At 46.3% G+C, this 19698-nt stretch overlaps 1 protein-coding gene across 8 annotated transcripts in view; it reads right to left on the bottom strand.

Moving 5' to 3' along the window:
• The window catches only part of LOC135203588 (SWI/SNF-related matrix-associated actin-dependent regulator of chromatin subfamily E member 1-like), a 148968-nt gene extending 138497 nt beyond the window's left edge, over positions 1-10471 (bottom strand). For 2 of the 8 annotated variants that reach the window (XM_064233373.1, XM_064233372.1), the window contains exon 1: positions 10297-10452. The gene's annotated coding sequence lies outside the window, so the exon portion shown is untranslated. Of the gene's footprint in view, positions 1-10296 lie in introns of all 8 variants that reach the window. The other 6 variants (XM_064233367.1, XM_064233368.1, XM_064233366.1 and 3 more) reach the window with 6 other exon arrangements.
• Between the last annotated feature and the right edge of the window lie 9227 nt (positions 10472-19698).

Genomic DNA, 19698 nt, shown 5'->3' on the forward strand with positions numbered 1-19698 from the left:
GCGGAAGGAACCCTCCCGTCCCACCGAGGTGAGACGGGTCCCGAGAAGCTCCCGAGGGAGACTTCTTAGGAGGGAGGAGGCAACCTTCTTCTTCCTCGGCTGTGAAGCCTTAGAAGTCGAAGGGGAAGAGGCGGCAGCCGACGACGATGAAGAAGATGAAGACGACGACGACGACACCTTCCTCCTCTTCTTCGTCAGCTTCCTCAGGACAGACGTAAGATCTGCCATCCAGGGCGGAGCCGGGGCTGCTGTAGCCGAAGCCACAGGGCCCGGACGCACCTGTACAGACAGACCAAAGTCTGGGGTAGTACCACCACGAACAGGGACGACGTCAGCAGGTATGGGCATCTCAGGAACAGCAGGCACAGCCAGCACAGCATCGGTAGGGACAGCCAGCGCAGCAACGGCAGGGACAGCCAGCGCAGCAACGGCAGGGACAGCCAGCGCAGCAACTGCATGGACAGTCAGCCCAGAATCGGCAGGTACGGCAGGCAGCACCGGAAACACAGGAAATGGAGCAGCAGCCAGCACATCCTGGTACCGGCGGCAGGTCCAGGGCGCGGAGCTCTAGGGCAGCGGAAGTGTGGTCGCGGCAGCGCGGCAACCACGAGCGGCGGCGGCAAGCCCCCTCTCGGTACGGCGAACAGGCACTTCACAGCGGCTGTAGGCAAGACTGTTACCACGTGAGGCGAGTACACCAGGTGAGGAGGGACGTCATCACCTGGAGCGTGGTCACCACTCCATGGGTGACCGCAGTAGGCCCAGACATAGAACCGCAGCCCTGGACACTAGCACGCCCGGCAAATGGAAGGACGCCCATACCTCACCAAGGTCCACCCTCGTGGCAGTAGCACCTGCGGAAATAACAGTAGTAGCGATTAGTGGGGGGGGAAGTCCCCTCGCGCGGGGGGGGTGAGCCCTCTCCGAACGAGTGGAAGACCCCGAATACAATTGTACATCGGGCAACGAGCGCCCTCCCCCTCGCTCTCGACGGATCGGGCGAGGAGAAGAACGCAGATAACCTCCCCCCCCCAAGGGGAAGGGCCATCTGTGGGAGCTGAGCGGGGGGGGGGGGGGGAGGGGGGGGGGGTTTCTCGTTCCCCACCCCCGCACAGCACCCATGTACCCAACAATAATAATAAGAGCCCGAGGAGCAATTGTGCCCTCGGCCCGAATGCAAGGGCATAAGGATCAATTCCCTGAACTGAGCGGAACTTGAACCAATAAATATTGATGCAATCAATAATAAAAGAAATAAAATGAAAAAGAATCTTGCATTACGATTCACTTCACAATGAATAAGGGCTCGGATCGAGCGCATTTGCGCCCTCGGTACAGAGCGCATGGGTAAAAGGATCCATTCCCGATTATGAATGGAAACCTTGATCCATAATGAATTGATGCAATCAAAATATATATGAAAATGAAAAAAGAATACTGCGCTTGCGATTTCACTTCATACAAATAAAAAACTTCATACAAAAAAAATGGGAAAGGATCAATTCCCGGGAAATAGCGGAAACATTGATCCAAGTAAACAATGCAATCTCAATAAAATATGAAAATGAAAAAGAACTGCACTTGCGATTTCACTTCATTCAAATAAAAAGGGAAAGGATCCAATTTCCGGGTAAGCTCGGAAACTGATCCAAAATGACAATTTGTCGAAAATTGCATTTTTTTTTTCCTAACTATACAAACCTGAGGTCCTTTAACAATAGGAAGTAGCTAGCGGCAGCTGGATAGGTCGTAAGCTTCGAACAAGGACGAGAACGGTAGTTAACTGCTTGTCCGACAGTCGCGCGCGCGCGACTGGGAGGTAAACAAATCACTTTTGCTTTTGGCCCATGCAAAATACGCAGAGTGAGGGGTGGCATGAGGAGGGACTATATGTAAAGGACCTCAGGTTTGTATAGTTAGGAAAAATGCAATTTTTCGACAAATTGTCATTTGTTCCGATACGTAATACAAAACCATCGGTCCTTTAACAATAGGAAGACTCACTTCTTGGTGGGAGGAATCTGAGTCTTTTGATGAACAGAACTGGTGTTCGTCCATCTGGAATGCCTCCCTGGTCGTAGAGAGCGAGGGAGGGATTCCAAGCCTCTGTCCGATTGATCGGGGTGTGCACCGCAGGATCAATGGGGTCAGACCTCTGGGGCCGAGTACTAAGAGAGAGGCAAGCGTATCTCTTCGTACCAGCAAGCAAGAACTTGTTCCTGTTTGCAAGAGGCAACATAAAGTATGGGTTGTCTCAAGCTGGCATCCACCTTCACCCTTGTTGGAGGAAGTGGTGGATATACGCTCCTATCCCTAGTGAAAGGGATAGGATGGGGTCTGTTGAGTAGCTCACCTGCATCTTGTCCTTGATCCAGCAGTGTTGACGGGACCGGTGTCCCTTCTAACACAGGTAGAGGGGAGAATAAAAAGATGGAAAGAGGAGCCAGTCACACTCTCATTCACTCATCCATTCTTATGGTCACACCAGGACTCGATGCTGTTCAGCCTGCGAGGGTCTGGTTCGCTACACAACGTGTTGAGCAGCCACAGGGTCCCAAGGAAAAAGATCCAAGGACCTGTGGGGCAATATCCCGGAAGGTAGAAGGAAGGGCATGTGGTCTGGTTGACCAGACCCCTGCCTTCAGTACCTGCGACACGGAGAAGTTCTTGCGGACAAGGCAGCATCTCCTTCGCATCGAAGGCGTGAAGTCCATTAGGGAGGGGATTGTGAACGACTCGAACCAATCGTCAGGGGACCGAAGGGTTCTGAGTCTTCGCTACGAAGTTCGGTACGAAATCGAGCGTCACGGATCCCCATCCCCTGGATGCTTGACTTCGCAGGAGAAGTCATGCAGTTCCTCAGAGGAAAAGAAGGAAATAGTCGCATGACCTATCCCTCTTCTCTACTTCGGTGATGTCCAGTACCCATACTGGTCTGTCCGTTTGCCACGAAGTCTCTCGCATCCTCCTATCCCATGCAGCGAAGTTCTCGGTAGTGGATAGGACACCGACACTCCATGGTGGGTGTCAATGGTATGGTTACTGTGACAAGCTATTAAAACGAAGTAATGATTGCTCTGTAACAACCGAACTAAGTCAACAGCGTAGTTCGTAACTGACTCGGGCGCTCTGACAGCTGCCGACTGACTGCGTTCGGTAGGAGGCAAGTTGTCAAAGCATCCGAGTAAGTCAGTGACCTTCGCCTTTAAAGGGTTATGCCGAGAGACCAAACAAATGTATTTGTTTGTCACCAATGCTGGACAGCGAGGTGATGATTCTCTTAAGGCATGTGCCCAACAGGCGAAAGTCAATTGCCTTCTAGAGACCGAGGTCCCTGAAGGTAAAACATCTCATGGTTGTTGAATCTCAGCTAAGGAGAAACAACACTATGTACCGTTGAAGACGAAGGTAGATATTGAATGCAACCTACGTCTTCACAGATGAATCGAGAGAAGGATTCTCAAGATTCATAACCTGTGCTTACAAATGACTGAAAACGCTAACTGCTATTTCATTGCTGTCCGGTGAGAATCGTAGTTGCAATGAAAGCGGGGCGTTCTTCAGTAATGAAAACACAGGGGAAAGCCGCCTGAAGAACTGCTTCTCATGGGATGAATTTGACATTTGGAAGTAGAGCTGTCAGGTCGGAGAGTAGGCGATGTCTTCTGACACATCTCGTAATTCGGGTTGAACAATGAACAATTGTACACCTACGAATACGAGATATTTTGAAGACAAACTCAGATGTCTGCAAAATCATTCGCATTATCGCAGTGCGATGCAGCGGGAGGGGAGACTTTGTACAGACTTCTGTTACCGTGCGGTAAACAGACAGATGAAGAGTCCAGAGATATCTCTGTTGAAAATTCTCGCAATGTCGAAGGCGATGGAATCTAGCGTCACAGCAGTAGATGGTCCTTCATTATTGCGAGAATCCCCGTTAATCAGAGACCTAAGTCCATGATTGTTGGGCAGAGATACGGTTCGGTAGTCAATCAAAGCAGGGGAGAGAGAGACATACATGACCGTGCATATCGGAGGTGTTGTCGTGACAAAACCATAAGTATATAAAAGTTGAAATGGTGTTGTCGTGACAAAACCATAAGTATAAAAAATTGAAACTGAAACTCCTGGGAGGTTGCAGGCAACCCCGAGTTGCAGTTCAATTAGAATACTTCTCTTATAAGTCGCAATCCGTAGATTAACTAGGATATGCGCCTACCCCTCGGACAATTAATTCAACTGCTTAGTAGAATCATGTCGCGAGGTTAATATACGTAGTATATTTGTAGGATTCTGAACAACGATCTCCATCCTAAATTCTTTCCTTCAAGAAAACAAAATAAGGATTGGAGATCGACCACCTTCGATCTCTATCAAAGAGAGTGAAGGAGAAGTCTTCCTCGAAGGAAAGCTTCAATGGTGAACAGAATACTAAGACGATAGTTCAAGCCAAACTGGATATTCCCGTCCGATCTTCTCTATTCCAGGTTGGTCGCCTACTGTGAGATAGTTCTTTCAGCAGCAGTCTTCTTCCCAATGCTAGAAATTCCAGGAATTCGAGCATAGGCGAGGTTCCCGATTATCGTAACAATTATCGGGGATTCTCGTCTCGCTCACTTTGGACCGTGGTCTCGCGTAAGTGTTTGGAGATCGTAAAAAACTCGAACACTGAATGCGTTAGAAATTCCGTAGAATTCTAAGCAGTCTGCGAAACCCCCACCGAATTCGTCAAACGATATCGGCTGGTGGTCCTCTCGATTCCGTAGAAATCGAGAATGGGGCAGGATTCTCCTCAACGACCGGGGGCTTACGTCAGGTAGGACCCGAAGGTCCCCCCGGTAGCGCAGTCCCGAACGTGGATCCTACAGAGAAATCTCTGTAGGATCCCTCCCCTTTCCCTCGTAACCGTAAGGATAGAGGGAATGGGGGAGGAATTGGTACATCGCTCGCCTTCCCAGTGGAACTAGCAGTTGGAGAAGAGTAGGAGCAGCCATCGCCTTGCGGCGATGGCCTCTCAGAGTCTGGGAAAACGTATCGTCAGGAGAAAAAGTTTTCCCGCGGAGGGTTACGAACTCTCACTGTAGGTAAGGGTCTGCCGCCACTGTGAACGTCGTCTGGGTGGGGCTGATCGACACCTGACAGGAGAGAGCCGATACCGTCCTCCGACTCATTCCAGTCCTCGTCGAGGTCGAAACCTCAGGAGGACCGAAGGAGTATTTTAAATACGGTGTCCGAAGACACGTAGAAACGCCGCTGTCGCAGTAGAGGAGGTGGAAGTAGCTTGATCGACCGGCCAGAACTGAGAGAGCCTTCTTGTCCGGAGACGAGAGACTCTGGTTCGAGACAGAATCGGCAAGCTCCGATCGCGGCAGACCCACCGTCGGTTTGGGTTCCCTCTCGGGCCCCAAAACGACTCGAGCAGAGACGTGGGCTCTGCTGGTGGGAGCGGCAATCCTTCCGCAAGGTCATTATGCTGACGAATCAGCCTTAATGACTTCTGCAAATTCCTGTATCTCGGGAGTAACCACGTCTTGCGGAGTAGGACCGTCCAGTCCCTCCAACAAGAACAGATCCCGAGATACTCCTCCTTCAGAAGGAGGAACAGCGGCAGACCCCTGACGGTCGCCTCCAGCTACTTGCGCGTATGTCCTGGTCGGTCCTAGAAACCGTGCCTGGTCCATACGGCGTCATAGCGGGATCGCGAGCGGCGCACCTCTCGCGATCACTCATAGGTACCTCGCTCCTCCCGGTGTAGCCCGAGGAGGTTTGAAGGTACAGGAGAGCAGACCTGACGCTCCCCCCTAGCTCGCTGGCAGGACCAGCGTGCTTGGAGGGCTGCTGCTGATCGTCCACCCGCAGTGGCGATCGAGCAGCAGGCCTAGCCTTGCCGCTCGCCTGGGGCGAGAGGCTCGGCTGAGAACGTCGACGCTGATCTCTAGCGTCAGGCGAGCTGTTGCTGGTTACCGTCTCCGCCCCGTCCCGATGGGAGCGGCGTCAGGTGACCTGCTAGGCTCATTGTCGCGGTGAGACCGGCTGAGCGGTCCTCTCGGCGCGTCGAGCCGCTGGTACCAGCCGTAGCTGGTACCGACGACCGCGGGGACCCCTTCCTCGCCTCAACCCGTGGCTGGTCAGCGACCGTCACGTCAACCCGAGCAGCCAGCTGGTCTCGCCTGCGAGAGCGTCCACTGGCCTAGCGAGAGTCGTCTGCACGACACTCGCCAGTCTTCTGCTCCGCGCTTCGGTCTTGGCGGCGAGCGAGCTCGAGTGTCAAGACTTTGGCTGGACGGTCTCCCGCGGGAGACCGTCCACTCGGTACTTCTCGCTAACGAGAAGCCGAGGCGGATACTGGTTTAGCGGCAGAACCGCTAGAACCAGGCGAGGAAGTGCCAGCCGAAGCTGGTACTCTCGGTCCCCGTCTTCTCTCCTTGGTAGAAGAAAAGACGGGCCCTGTTCCCGAGGGAGCAGGAGGACCAGCAGAAGAGCTCCCCGAATCGCCGGAGCGAGAACGGGCCCTTAGAAGGTCCCGAAGGAGCCTTCTTAGGGGGGAAAACCCGGGTTACCAGCTGGTCGCTGCAAGAGCGGCCGCTGGCCTGGCAAGAGTCACCTGAGCGTCTCTCACCAGCCTTCTGCTCCGTGCCGCGTCTTGGCGCCGAGCGAACTCTGGCGCCGAAACTTGGCTGCACGGTCTCCCGAGGGAGAACGTACACTCGGGATCTCTCGCGAACGAGAGACCGAGCCGGAACCTGGCGTAGCGGCATTGCCACTAGCACCAGGCGAGGAAGTACCAGAGCTAACCGATACTCCTCTGGGTCCCCCGTCCATCTCTTCCTTACGGAAGGGAGATGGGCCCCGCTCCCGAAGGAGCAGGAGGACCAGCAGAAGGACCCCCCGTCCCACCGGGGTGGGACGGGCCCTTAGAAGTTCCCGAAGGAGACTTCTTAGGGGGGGAAGGCAGCCTTCTTCTTCTTCGGCTTATGGGCCTTAGAAGTCGAAGGGGAAAGGTAGCAGCAGCAGACGATGAAGACGAAGATGACAGCTTCCTCTTCTCCTCTTCCTCGTCAGCTCACGCAGGACAGTCGTCAGGTCCTCCATCCAGGCCGGAGCCGGGGCTATTGCCGAAGCAACACGGCCCGACTGCTGCCTGTCCGGAAGGACCTGGGACTGGGGAAGACACACCGTGGCAGGACCAGCATGGACAGGCTCAGGAAGCAGGAGCGACAGGAACAGCAACCAGCGCACGAGCGGCAGGAACAGCGGCAGCGGTAGACCCAGAAGGGACAGCCAAGCCAACAGCGGGAATCACATCAGCGGCAGGTACGGCAGGCCCAGCGATCGCCTCGTAGAATCATCGGCAGCCAGCGGAACCTGGGTCCTGGCGGCCGGTCAGGGGCGAGCTGCTGGAACAGCGGAAGTCTGGGGCAGCAACAACGAAGAAAACAGGCGGCGGCGGCAACCCCACCTCGGTACGGCGGCGGCCCTAGTAGCGGCAGACGGCGTCATCGACACAGCATGGGGAGTGTGTAGACCAGGAGGGGGGGGAAAGCAGCAATTAAGCGGCGTGGTAGTAGTGGAGACCGCCCCAGACCTCGCTAGACGCTGCAGCAGCCCGTGATGCTAGGCACGCCCTGCCTCCGCGGTGGTCCGGTCCATACCTGTCCAAGGTCGTCTCCCACGGATGTAGCACCTGCGGTAACATAGATAGATTAGTAAGAGGGGTTCCCTCACGCACGGGGGGTGGGAAGACATGCCCCACCCCGAACGCAAGGAAGACCCCAAATACAAAATACAACGAAGAAGCTGAGCGTGGGGGGCAGGAAGGAAGACGAAGAATCGGATACCAAGGGAGTCGCGGGAGAGCTTTCCGACGACTTCCTGGCAGACCTTCGCTTCCCCTACCCCCGCACAGCAGTGAAAAGTAATATGAAAATGAAACAGAATACTGCCCTTGCGATTCACTTCATAGAACTTAAAGGGGAAAAGATCAATTCCCGGGTAAGACGGAAACTTGATCCAATAATATGATGCTATCATAAAAATATATATGAAAATGAAACAGAATACTGCACTTGCGATTCCATTTCACATAAAAAAACTACGTAAGGATCAATTCCCGGGTAAGAACGAAAATTGATCCCATTAAATTAAATTTCATGGCAAAATAAACTAAATGAAACTGAAGAAAAGAATATTGCAACTGCGAATCCACTTTCATTGCAATCTATTATACAAAATTAAAAGGCTCGTGCCGAGCGCAATCACACTCTCGGTAACGAACGCACAGGGCAAAAATATAATGAAAAGAGTACTTACATTTTTCAATTACACACTTTCGCCCAAAATACATGACTCGGCGCGAGCGTGCCCGCCCTCGGCACCGAGACATAATTCAAGGGTTCAATTAATGAAAAGAGAGGAAATCGCCGCATCTACGGCGATAACTCCATGTTGGTTCATAATTAAGTAATGAAAATGAAAACAGTGTACTTACAGTTTCATTTTCAAGTCAAACAAACCATTAGTAGAAAACACAATATAAACAAAGCATACGACGATGAAGCGGGCAGAGAGCGATGACGAACACGTCCTTCACACCCGCGGCCGAAAGCAAAAGTGATTTGTTTACCTCCCAGTCGCGCGGCGCGCGACTGTCGGACAAGCAGTTAACTACCGTTCTCCCCTTGTTCGAAGCTTACGACCGTTCCAGCTGCCGCTAGCTACTTCCTATTGTTAAAGGACCGATGGTTTGTATTACGTATCGGAACAATGAGTATTGCTACAATCAAAATAAATATATGAAAATGAAAAAGAATACTGTACTTGCGATTCCACTTCCATACAGAATAAGTTTTCGTGCCGAGCGCATTCGCTCGGCAACGAGCATACAGGTCAAAAAAATATAAATGAAAAGAGCACTTACTTACGATTTTCATCTACACATTTCCAACCAAAATATACGCTCGGAGCGAGCGCTCTCCCGCCCTCGGCACCGAGCATACACAATACGAGGATCATTTCTGGGAAAATGAATTCCCGCACTTACGCCCTTCAGTCCCGGCACTCGGGTAATCGGAGGGCGTGGTGAAACCAAGATCCTTTAATTCACAATTGAATTCAATGGAAATAAATATGAAATGATTGTACTTACAATTCAGTTTCACTAGATAAATAGAAAAAGAAAAACACAACCATGCGAAAGCAACGACGATGAAGCGGGCAGAGAGCGATGATACACGTCCACACGCCAGCAGGCCGAAAGCAAAAGTGGTTTGTTTACCTCCCAGTCGCGCGCGCGCGCCTGTCGGACAAGCAGTTAACTACCGAACCCCTTGTTCGAAAGCTTACGACCTATCCAGCTGCCGCTAGTACCTTCCTATTGTAAAAGGGCCGAAGGTTTGTATGCCGTGTCGGAACAACTTAAAATTTGGCCTTAATTTCTAACTTTGGAGAAAATACTTACTTCGAAAGGAGAGTAGAGGTCTTTAGCTCCGTTTCTCACCAACAACAAGTCGCGACTGATGCCCATCTCGGGTGTCAGGACGCGTTATGATGTACTTTTTCGGAGGGTGGCTAGGTGTTGATTGTAGGTGGCCTGCTGTGATGTTTTACCCTACTTTCAAATCTTGTACAGCAAGTAAAATAACATAGAAAAATGTCAATTGCCGTAGTCTAGCTGGCCACGGAATGCTTATATAGAAATAACTGTAATTGTATTGTTTCACCAATTAAATATCACATAAAAATGGGTGACCTGCATGAGTACGATGGACTCAAGGAAGTTGTTTACCCTGTAAGAAACTGCAATTTATCGCTAAATACACGCTGTCCCTATTACTTAGATTAACCAAATAAAGACTACAATCCCTTAATATTCCAAGTGGTCAGTTCTAAAAAAAATAGTTGGTGCGCAACACACACTACCGATTACGCTTTTCCCTGCATTCATTTGTGGCCTACGGTAGGCATCGTCGTCCGTCTTGAAAGACGGTGACTTTGAGTACCTAGTATTACAATCTAAGCATATATTCGCTTGACCATATGTAAAGGCTAGTTTACAAAATTGCTTTATTCAATACAATAACCAATTACAATTCAATTCCAGAGCCACAAAAGGCCCGGGCCTTAGGGTCAGGGTACCCACAGGTATCGTTTACCCTACGGGACAGCAAACGCTGGCCCCTCGATTACTCTATTTGCCAGACAAACCTACGAGTAATTCATACTATGTAGTTAATGTCCTGTTCACATTTCGATCCTTAGAAATTAAAACGAGGTCAACGGGCTTGCAATAATTACCTCACGAGTTCTCAATATAAGGATGCTATGCCGGAAAGACAGGAGACGCCAAAACGAAAACACAAAGGGCTGTCATCAACAAGGGAGCTATTTGTTTATACGAATCCTTGAATGAAATTTATATATCTTGTTATTATACCATTTCAACCATCATTTTAAAAATCAAAAATTAATTTTGGACTCGTGTATGATTAACAGATATTCTACAACTAAATACGAGAAACAAACTTAATTTGATAGCTGCCTAACGTCAATAGGCGTTAACTGGCCGGCGGCACCAAGAAATGTCAGCATAGATATGTAACAACTAAACACACACTCGTTCTGTACTTGTGGATCAATGATCTTCATACTAACTTGACATGGCTCTCAGCCCTCCTATTTTGAGTAAATACGAAAAAATTGCTAGGGTAAAATCATAAGGTTAAAATGCAGTTCATTAAAGAAATTCAGGGCTCAAAAATACACAAGAAAATCACAAAAGTTCTATGGAGGCAATGCTATTTCCCATGGATAATTATCAACGATAATGTTGATTAGAGACTGATTTCAAGACCTCGCGTCTTCTTTAGGACAAGAAATTGCTCAATAACGTACAATTCAAATTACGTTTATAGGTAAAACGAATGATGGAGGGTGTACCCTCACTCCCTGTGCAAATCAAAGCATTACGATTTTAAAGTACAAAGAATAACAGCAGATTAAGTTAATGATATTCCTACAATTTAAAAAGCAAAACGAGTCCATTTATTCTTTTAGTCTAACCTTGTAACTGCTGTGCATCCAACTCTTGCTGGCTGCATGAAGACACTTTGGCTTAGCAGCTTTAAAATATGATTGATCTGTGTGAAGTTAGTGTTCGTTATGATACAGTCATTTTAAAAGTGAATAAAATAGCAGTATATTGTATTACGATTATAGAAAAGCAAAACAGCCAAAATCAAAGTTCAAAAACACACGGTGAAGTTAGCTAAGATTAAAAAATTTCATATTTTGAGCAAATATAGAGATGTATTATAGATTTATATATTCTATTTTGAGTACAACTAAGAATAACCGACTTTCTTGGGCTATTTCGATTATTACTATTTATGCCAGCCATTGCATCCAAAGTTTTGATGTACACTAATTGCTGAAAAAAAATTATATTTAGCTATGGCACAGCACATCGCGAGTGATGAGCAGCTATGAGAATGTCAGACTTCAATCTTTAACGAATGAAGTCTATAAATCGAATAACAAAACCCTTTAAAACTTTCATGGCAATAAAATGATGACCCTCAGTGAAAGCCACCCAGCGAAATGTGTGCGCTCTATTCTGTTGGTTTTCGCTCAGTGAAGCTTAAACTCGTTGGGTCTGGTTAATACTTGAATGGGTGTCAATCTATGAATGCTAAGCATTATCATGGGTTTGGGGCTATCAACCTCATCCCAAATATCCTCCTTCGATACAAAGGACTCAAGAACGGAATCTTGAATAAGGCGAACTGTAACGCCGATGTAAATTTACACAGCAAAAGAAAAGTGTTTACACTGGCGATCAAAAATAAAGCTCGTCAATTATAATTGAAAATAATATGATATACCAAAGAAATCTGGAATCAGGGAACAGCAATTTTTCCTAACTAGTGTTAAAGCAAGATTTATACAACAGGAACCACTTCAAAAATATTTTGATTTTCTGAACAGCGTTGATATATACTTACTATCTTCCGCTGATGGCTTCCCGGGCTCATGTTATTCACACCAGGTCTATGGCATGGTTTTAAGCATTGATTTTTTGACCGATGTTGGTAGTTTTATATCATAACAGCCTAGATAATCAAAGGAGCTCGTGTAAATGGCGATTAAAATTCACTGATGGTTACCAGTGCAGCACCGAAAGAAAGACTATCTGAACAACCAAGGAAAACTTAGGGGACAATGTAAATTAATGGATGCCACAAATCCAGATTGGAAAAAGCCATTCATCCAGTGAAAAAAAAAACCGAGGAGAGATTGTATATAAATAAATATATATTTATATATATACTATCGGTAGAAATGTTGTTACAACAGAATTCCATCTAATAAAAGGAGCCCATAGGAACGTCAAAATATAGAATGTAAGTATTATATTCCAGAGACTGCTGTCTCTCTCTGCAGGTAGGTAATGAATTATAAAGTTACAGAAAAGGCGGTATTTATACCAAGAAATCCATCCACAGGTAAGTCGTTTGACTATGTCTTTTTAATCTTCTTTGCGATGTTCATTACCTCTCTTTGTTTAATCAAGGCAGACTCCACCATCTGGCTTTTGTACCAACATTTGCTGTTATAAATTATATGTGACAAATTCAAGTTTCTTCTGTGATTATGGTCATTTATATGGTCAAAAATAGCTGAGCTCTGTTGTCCATACCTAACTGAACATTTATGTTGTATAAATCTCTTGGGAAGTGATTTTCCTGTAAAACCAATGTAAGATTGATCACAGTCAAGGTATGGGATTTCATACTCCTGTGTCTTTGGGGGATTGGCTTTGTTGGAAGTTAATCAGGGATTTGGCTACAGTATTTGGGTAGGTAAAGACAAAAGAGTTAGATTTTCCTAATGTATGTCACCGTCTTAATCCTGTCTGGGTGTGGGATTTTTATTTTATTGGTGGGTGTCTCTCTGGTCTTGTCTTGAAGGGGTCGGTAGAAAATTATGTTTGCTTTATGAATCACTTTCTCAGTTATATGATCAGGGTACCTTAAAGACGAAAGCTGCCTACAAACTAGTTTAAATTCCTTTTCCAGGTAATCTGGGGAACAAATTTGTAGGGTTCTTAGGAATAGATTACTGTCTCCGCCTATTTTAAACAGAAATGTCATGATACCTAAAGTAGTGAATGTATGTATGAAAGTGAGAATGTTGGTTTTCTGTATATTTTAAGTTTGTATTCTGTCGTGTCTCTAATTATCAAAACATCATGAAAAGGAATTCTGTTGTTTCCCCTTAAACCTTAAATTTGATGCTGGGCACTAATGCTTTTTATTTTGAAAGGAATTCATTGAAATTTCCCCACCTATTATCCCAAAATGTTAGAATATTATCTACGTATCTAACCAACAGCATGTCTTTGTTTTATTGCATTTATTACTATAGTTTCAAAGCATTCCATGTATAGATTGGCTAAAACAGGACTTAAAGGGCTACTCATACTATAACCGAATTTTTGCTTAAAGAATTACCTGCCCATTGAATGAAAATACGTTAGTAGATACACATAATTCCACTAAATTTTTTATTTTTCAAGGGCCAGTGGGAAATGATTTGAATAGGGGGCTAATTTTTCCTTCAAAAACTGCAGAATGTCCTGTACTGGTACTTTTGTGAATAGGGTGTAAGGACAACATTCGGATGAATGTTCGCCCTTCCGTTGTAAAAATTTGTATATCCATATGTCCTCTCTTTTCTTCCAGTAATTAAAATGTAGAGCATTTTACGCCCTTCCTTTTGATGTATATACTATTTCAGGAATCCGTCCCCTCTATGTAATATTATTCATTTATTTTCATCAGTGAAAAAACATTCACAGCGAGGACCCTGTCCCTTTTTGTTTACGTTTGTTCATGTGTGCATGACAGACACTACGCTTCCGTCTGCACACCACCTTATGTACAGCCTCATTTGAACTGTATTTCTACTCATTGCAGCCAGAAAGAGCCCGTGCCGGCACAAGGCCAGCTTAATCTCAAACAACAAACAACAACTGAATAAAGTTAGTTCGCTCGCTCTCCTTGTCTTACTCAGTCCTCACAATTGGTGACCCAGGAATAGGTGACCCAAGCGGTTTTGGCTTTGCCATTAAGGGACTAATTACCGCTGCTCACCTTCAGAGAACCTTTATCGGACCCATACGACGCCTAATCTAGGTTCTCCGGTACTCCTCAACGCCATTAGCGGACTCACAACAGCAATTCTTCACAGAAGTGCTTACAGTTTGGCCCGCCATTCACGACTTCTCGTCAACCGTAAGCGTGAGTCTGACAAGATGATGGAGAGTTCAGTGCTCCCAGCTCCCCAGCGAGCCACCCAAATTTTTGAACTCGTGGCCAGCCCCATGACCACCTCGGATCCCAGATTGGCCTGGCACAAACTCCAGGACCTGGTCCTCCTGCCAGAGATGGACCACCAAGGACGAAGGCAGGAGGTGAGCATCCTCCGTCAACTCTTCCTTCGCCAGCTCGTGCCCAAAGTCCAAAACAAGATCTCTAATGCCGAGACCATGGAGATGAAAAGTCTGGTGCAGCGGGCTTTCGCGCTGTTTACCGCCACCCAAACTGCAAAACTTTCCTCTCCTCTATCAGCAAACAGCCTACAGCAGGAGGACACGGTTGGTGCAGCATACCAGCAATCACCAAAGTCCCTTCCAGACGTCAGGTGGTGCAGCTTCCACCGCCGGTTCAGCAGCAAGGCACGAAGTGCAAGTGCCCTTGCTCCTTCTGCCCTTCAAAAAACGACGGAGGAGCTCCCAAAACAAGCCCCCGTGGCAGCCACAGTAATGGAGTCCCAACCCAGGGGCTTCTACGTCCAGGACAGCATCTCCGGCCTCAGGATGTTGGTTGACACTGGTGCCATGCAGTCAGTGGTCCCTTCATCAGCAGAGGATCACAGCCACGCCCCCGACGACCCAACCGCCCTCGTAGCTGCAAACAGGACGCCCATCCACACCTACGGCACCAGGGCCCAGACCATCGCATTCCTGGGCTGGACCACGAATCAGGGATAGGCTCTTTTCCCCAGTCCAGGCAAATCGGACACATCCACATCGACGTCGTCGGGCCTCTTCCTCCATCCAACGGTGCCAGATGCCTCCTGACAGTGATCAACCAGTCTACCAGGGGGCTCGAGGCCACCCCGATGTCAGAAGCCACTGCAGACGCTTGAGCCGAAGCCCTCCTGACCAGCTGGATCAGCCATTTCGGAGCGCCTGACGATGTCATGACGGACCGAGGACCCGCCTTCACTTCAGAGCTCTGGTCTTCCCTGGCTCACCTGATGGGGACCAAGCACCACACCACGACGTCCTACAATCCCGCAGCCAACAACATGATGGAAAGGGTCCACCGCTCCCTCAAGGCTTCTTTAATGGCACGCTGTCAGGGCCCCAATTGGAAAGCACAGCTTCCCTGGGTCCTCCTCAGTCTCCGCACCGGCCCAAGAGCCAACGGCAGCCCTTCCCCAGCAGAGAAGGTGTACGGGGAGACCCTGACAGTGACAGGCAAATTCTTCCCCGCTAACAGCGATGATCCTGATATTCCCCTGGCTAGGTTGCATGCAGCTACCCAGAAGTTCGTTCCTTGCTGAGAGACATACGTCGACAGGATGAAGCAGTTCCGTCTGCGAGCCCTGGCTCCGGCATTTTTGTTTGTACTGGTCATAGATGTGTTGAGTGAAGCGATCAGGAATGAAGAGCTGTGGGAATAGTTGTACACCAATGATCCGGTGATTACTGCTGAAAATGAGGAGGACCTACAGAGAAGGGTTGGAGAGTGGCAGGAATCTTTAGAGGGGGTGGCTTTAAAGGTGAATGTAAATAAAACAGACGCTTTGCTGAGCAGTAAGGAAGATGAAGACAGAATAGTAATACAAGAAAGAAGAGGCTTGATTATAAAACAGGCCAAAAAGTTTAAACACTTAGGATCTACTTTAAGCCAAGAGGGAGGATGTGAGTCTGAAGTTGACAGTAGGATAAAAGCTGCATGGGGGAAGTGGAGAGAGGCAGCTGGAGTGGTATGTGATAAGAAAATGCCAATCAAGCTAAAAGTCAAGATATATAACACAGTGATAAGACCAGTGTTAACGTATGGAGCAGAAACATGGGCTCTGAGAAGAAAAGAGGAAGTAAAGCTTGAGAGAGCACAGGTGAGAATACTGAGGTGGATTATGGGAATATCACTGCTTGAGAGATTGGAAAATGATGAAATAAGAAGAAGAGCAAGCTTGAAAAAGATAACAGAGGTAATAAGAGAGTCATAATTGAGATGGTACGGGCATGTGTTGAGGATGGATGACGAGGAGGGAGTGAAGAGGGCTTGGGAGGAACCTGTTAGAGGAAGAAGAACAAGAGGGAGACAGAGAATTCGATGGCGAGATAAAGTGAAGGAGGATACGGAGAGAAGAGGTTTGGTGGAGGAAGATGCCTTTGATAGAAGGCAGTGGAGAAGGCGCATCAGGCAACCGACCCCTTAATGTAGGGATAACAGTGGGAAAGAAGATGTATGTATGTATATATATATATATATATATATATATATATATATATATATATATATATATATATAATCGTCATCAATTCAGACCAGGAGTGCTGCTTTCTCAAGTGTAAATTCACAGGGGACCTTAACAGTGAAAGTAACATGGATGGAGTAGGATGAAAGAAAAATGGAACTAATGTGGACGAAAACACTAGAATAACAGCTTTACTTAGTTGAGAAGTGAAAAGTTAAAATGTACACTATATGAGAAGATCAAAACACCATTTCCTAAAGCACCTAGGAAAAGACCAGATTTAGCTATATTTAAAAAAAAAGAAAAAAAGTGTGAATAACAGCATGAGAGGACTGGATAACTGAGAATGGCTTAGTTCGCAAGATCATGTGCTGTAATCGCAGAGGTCAAGATCTATGTATAATGAGATACTTTCAGCTCAGGGTTTTGAGTACCACAGAAAGATCATATCCTTCGTGAATCAAAGAGAAGGGCTCGTTACGTGAACCAACAGGCATGCCCTAAGTGCCTTGGAAAATATTCGATAGATTACTGTTACTTTGAATATCAGATTCTGAGAACGACACCTGATGTAAAGAGAGAGCAGCCACTTTGAATGATACCTTTCTAGGTGATTGATGATTCGGGGTCGAACCAACTTGATATATTAACTTGACCTTTAAAAACAAAATATCTTGTCTGAACACCCATCTCCAAAGTAGGCCTTACTTTCGAAAATTAGATCATATATAAACAGCAGAGGAATAGCGCTGACAGATGACTTACTGAACAATGTATCTTTATTTTGGGGGCGGGGGTGGAGGGGGGGGGGGGGGTTTGGGGGGTGGGGGGGGGGGGGGTGGGGTGGGAATGCCAAATTAGATCAAACATCAAAGGGAGTTTGAAACAGGGAAGACTTCCGAGGAATGTAGATCTAAATAAGTGGGAGTAGCTAAATTATGCTAGCATAATACAGATAAAATTAATAAATCAAATAACCGTTAAAGAGTACAAAACACAAAATAGAAATTATTAAAATTAATGATACTTTGTCAGTTTACCAGGCTGACTTGTCCATCCTACTCCAAAGACAAAGACAAGACCTAAGTAAATATCTTCATCAGCAAAAAATCAGAGGTAAAGGATGATGTTACAGTACGATTTCTCACATTGCTAAATATCACAAAACCTAACCACTTAAGAAAGTGTGCAAAAGGGATGAAATATCTCATCCATATGCACTCAAAAGACTAGATGATAAGGTCACATAGCTATGATGCTCTTATTCCACCTGAATTTCCAATACTGGCTTCTCAAGCCAGTGTTTGGTCTAGGTAACAGGAAAGATGACTGCTGGCCGAGCTGGTGTACAGAAAAACGCATGAGTTTATTCTAATTACTAAACAGATTAAGAAATAAAAATATAAATCATAACATTCTATGACACGAGCTGTATGATTTAAACAGCATATATTCAGTCTTCAACAAAATGGACAGCCTAAGACAATTGATTTAGCTGGAGAGAAAAGTTCTGCAACATTTCCCCTAGTTTTTACAATATGAGGTACAGCAACAGGCCCCATATCATGTCTTCCAGTGACTGGAAACCTTTTTATAGAAATGAGAGATGAAAAAAAGATTTTCTTTGTTTTCGACACGTCTTGCCAGTTAGTAAAGGTACCCCTACACGATCAATATTAACCCTTCAATTTTCTGATATTGTCGAAACTATTGAATATATGTGGTTAAGATTGAATGGTTGTTCAATACTTGTGAAATAACTGACGTGGTTGAAGTTGACTCAATAACAAATGTCTGGTCTGAGGGTGTTATTGGGCAATATCCTCACTTTTTACCTCGTTGTCGTCCCAATAATATGTCTGGCAGTGGAGTAGGGAATAGTATAACTTCAAGGAGGCGGAGGGAGAATTCCTTATAGATTGCATTCGCCTTTATAAGGAATTATCATCATTGTAGAAGATAGAAGCGAATGCTTATAATGACCACAACAAAAACGAGAGGACTTATGTCATACTCCTCAAGAAATATAGGGAAAGGTAACCAAAAGCAGTTGATGTGAAAAAGAAGTTCAATTCATTAAGGATGAACTTCCGCACAGAGCTGAAGAAGTCGGTGGCAGGTTCTGAAGATATCTACATATGAGCCAACACTGTGGTATTACACCGAGATGGAATTTCTTCAAGACCAGGAAACTCCTTCAGAATCTATCTCTATGATAAATGATGCTCACTTAATTTCAAGCGTGTTGACAGATTTCCATGGCTATACTCATGTCTCCTCTTATCCAGTCCTACATCCAGCGACGCTTTTTTTTTTGTTGTCTAAACAAAGTATCAATGCAACTGAAATGCAGGCCGTATCCAAAACAGGTAACATGTAACCTATAAAAAGCCTAGTGAGGAACTCAAGATTGACCATTAAAATTGAGCAGTGTGAGGTATATGACTAACTCAATCAATATTGAAGACAATCTTTTTCTCATGCCAAAACAATGATCGTGTAGGGGCACCTTGAGACAGCTACATAGCAACGCTCAGGCTGGTAAAAAGAGAAATTTGTGCGAAATTTGGATATTTTGTTACGAAAACCTCTGATCAGTCGCTCAGTTGACTACGATGCCCGAGGACGTCAATTCGATTCTACCCTTGGAGAGAGAAAAAAAAAAAAACAGATAAAAAGTGCGCCGAAGAAACGTTATCTGTACAACGTATAATACTGTATGAAACTCTCTGCCAGCTGTGGTGGACCGCGTTGTTGCGGTGTCAGACGCACGATCTTGGCTAACTTTAACCTTAAATGAAATAAAGACTATTGAGGCTAGACAGCTGCAATTTATTATGTTTGATGATTGGAGGGTGGATGATTAGCATACCAGTTTGCATCCCTCTAGCCTCAGTAGGTTTTAACATCTGAGAGCGGAAAGGAAAAGTGCGGACGGACAGACAGACAAAGCCATCAATAGTTTTCTTTTACAGAATACTAAAAACTACTTTCCATGCTTGGAAGAATAATCCTTCCCGGTTGGGGGTAGGAGGGAGAGTTCCCCTCCATTATTTCTATCCCAAACCCCGGGAAAACAAAGGATTAAGAGCGAGGAGAAATACTTCGCCAGTTAAAGATTTAAAAAAAATTATGAAATTTACA

The sequence above is a fragment of the Macrobrachium nipponense genome, chromosome 36, assembly GCF_015104395.2.
Source record: "Macrobrachium nipponense isolate FS-2020 chromosome 36, ASM1510439v2, whole genome shotgun sequence".
Lineage (NCBI taxonomy): Eukaryota > Metazoa > Arthropoda > Malacostraca > Decapoda > Palaemonidae > Macrobrachium > Macrobrachium nipponense.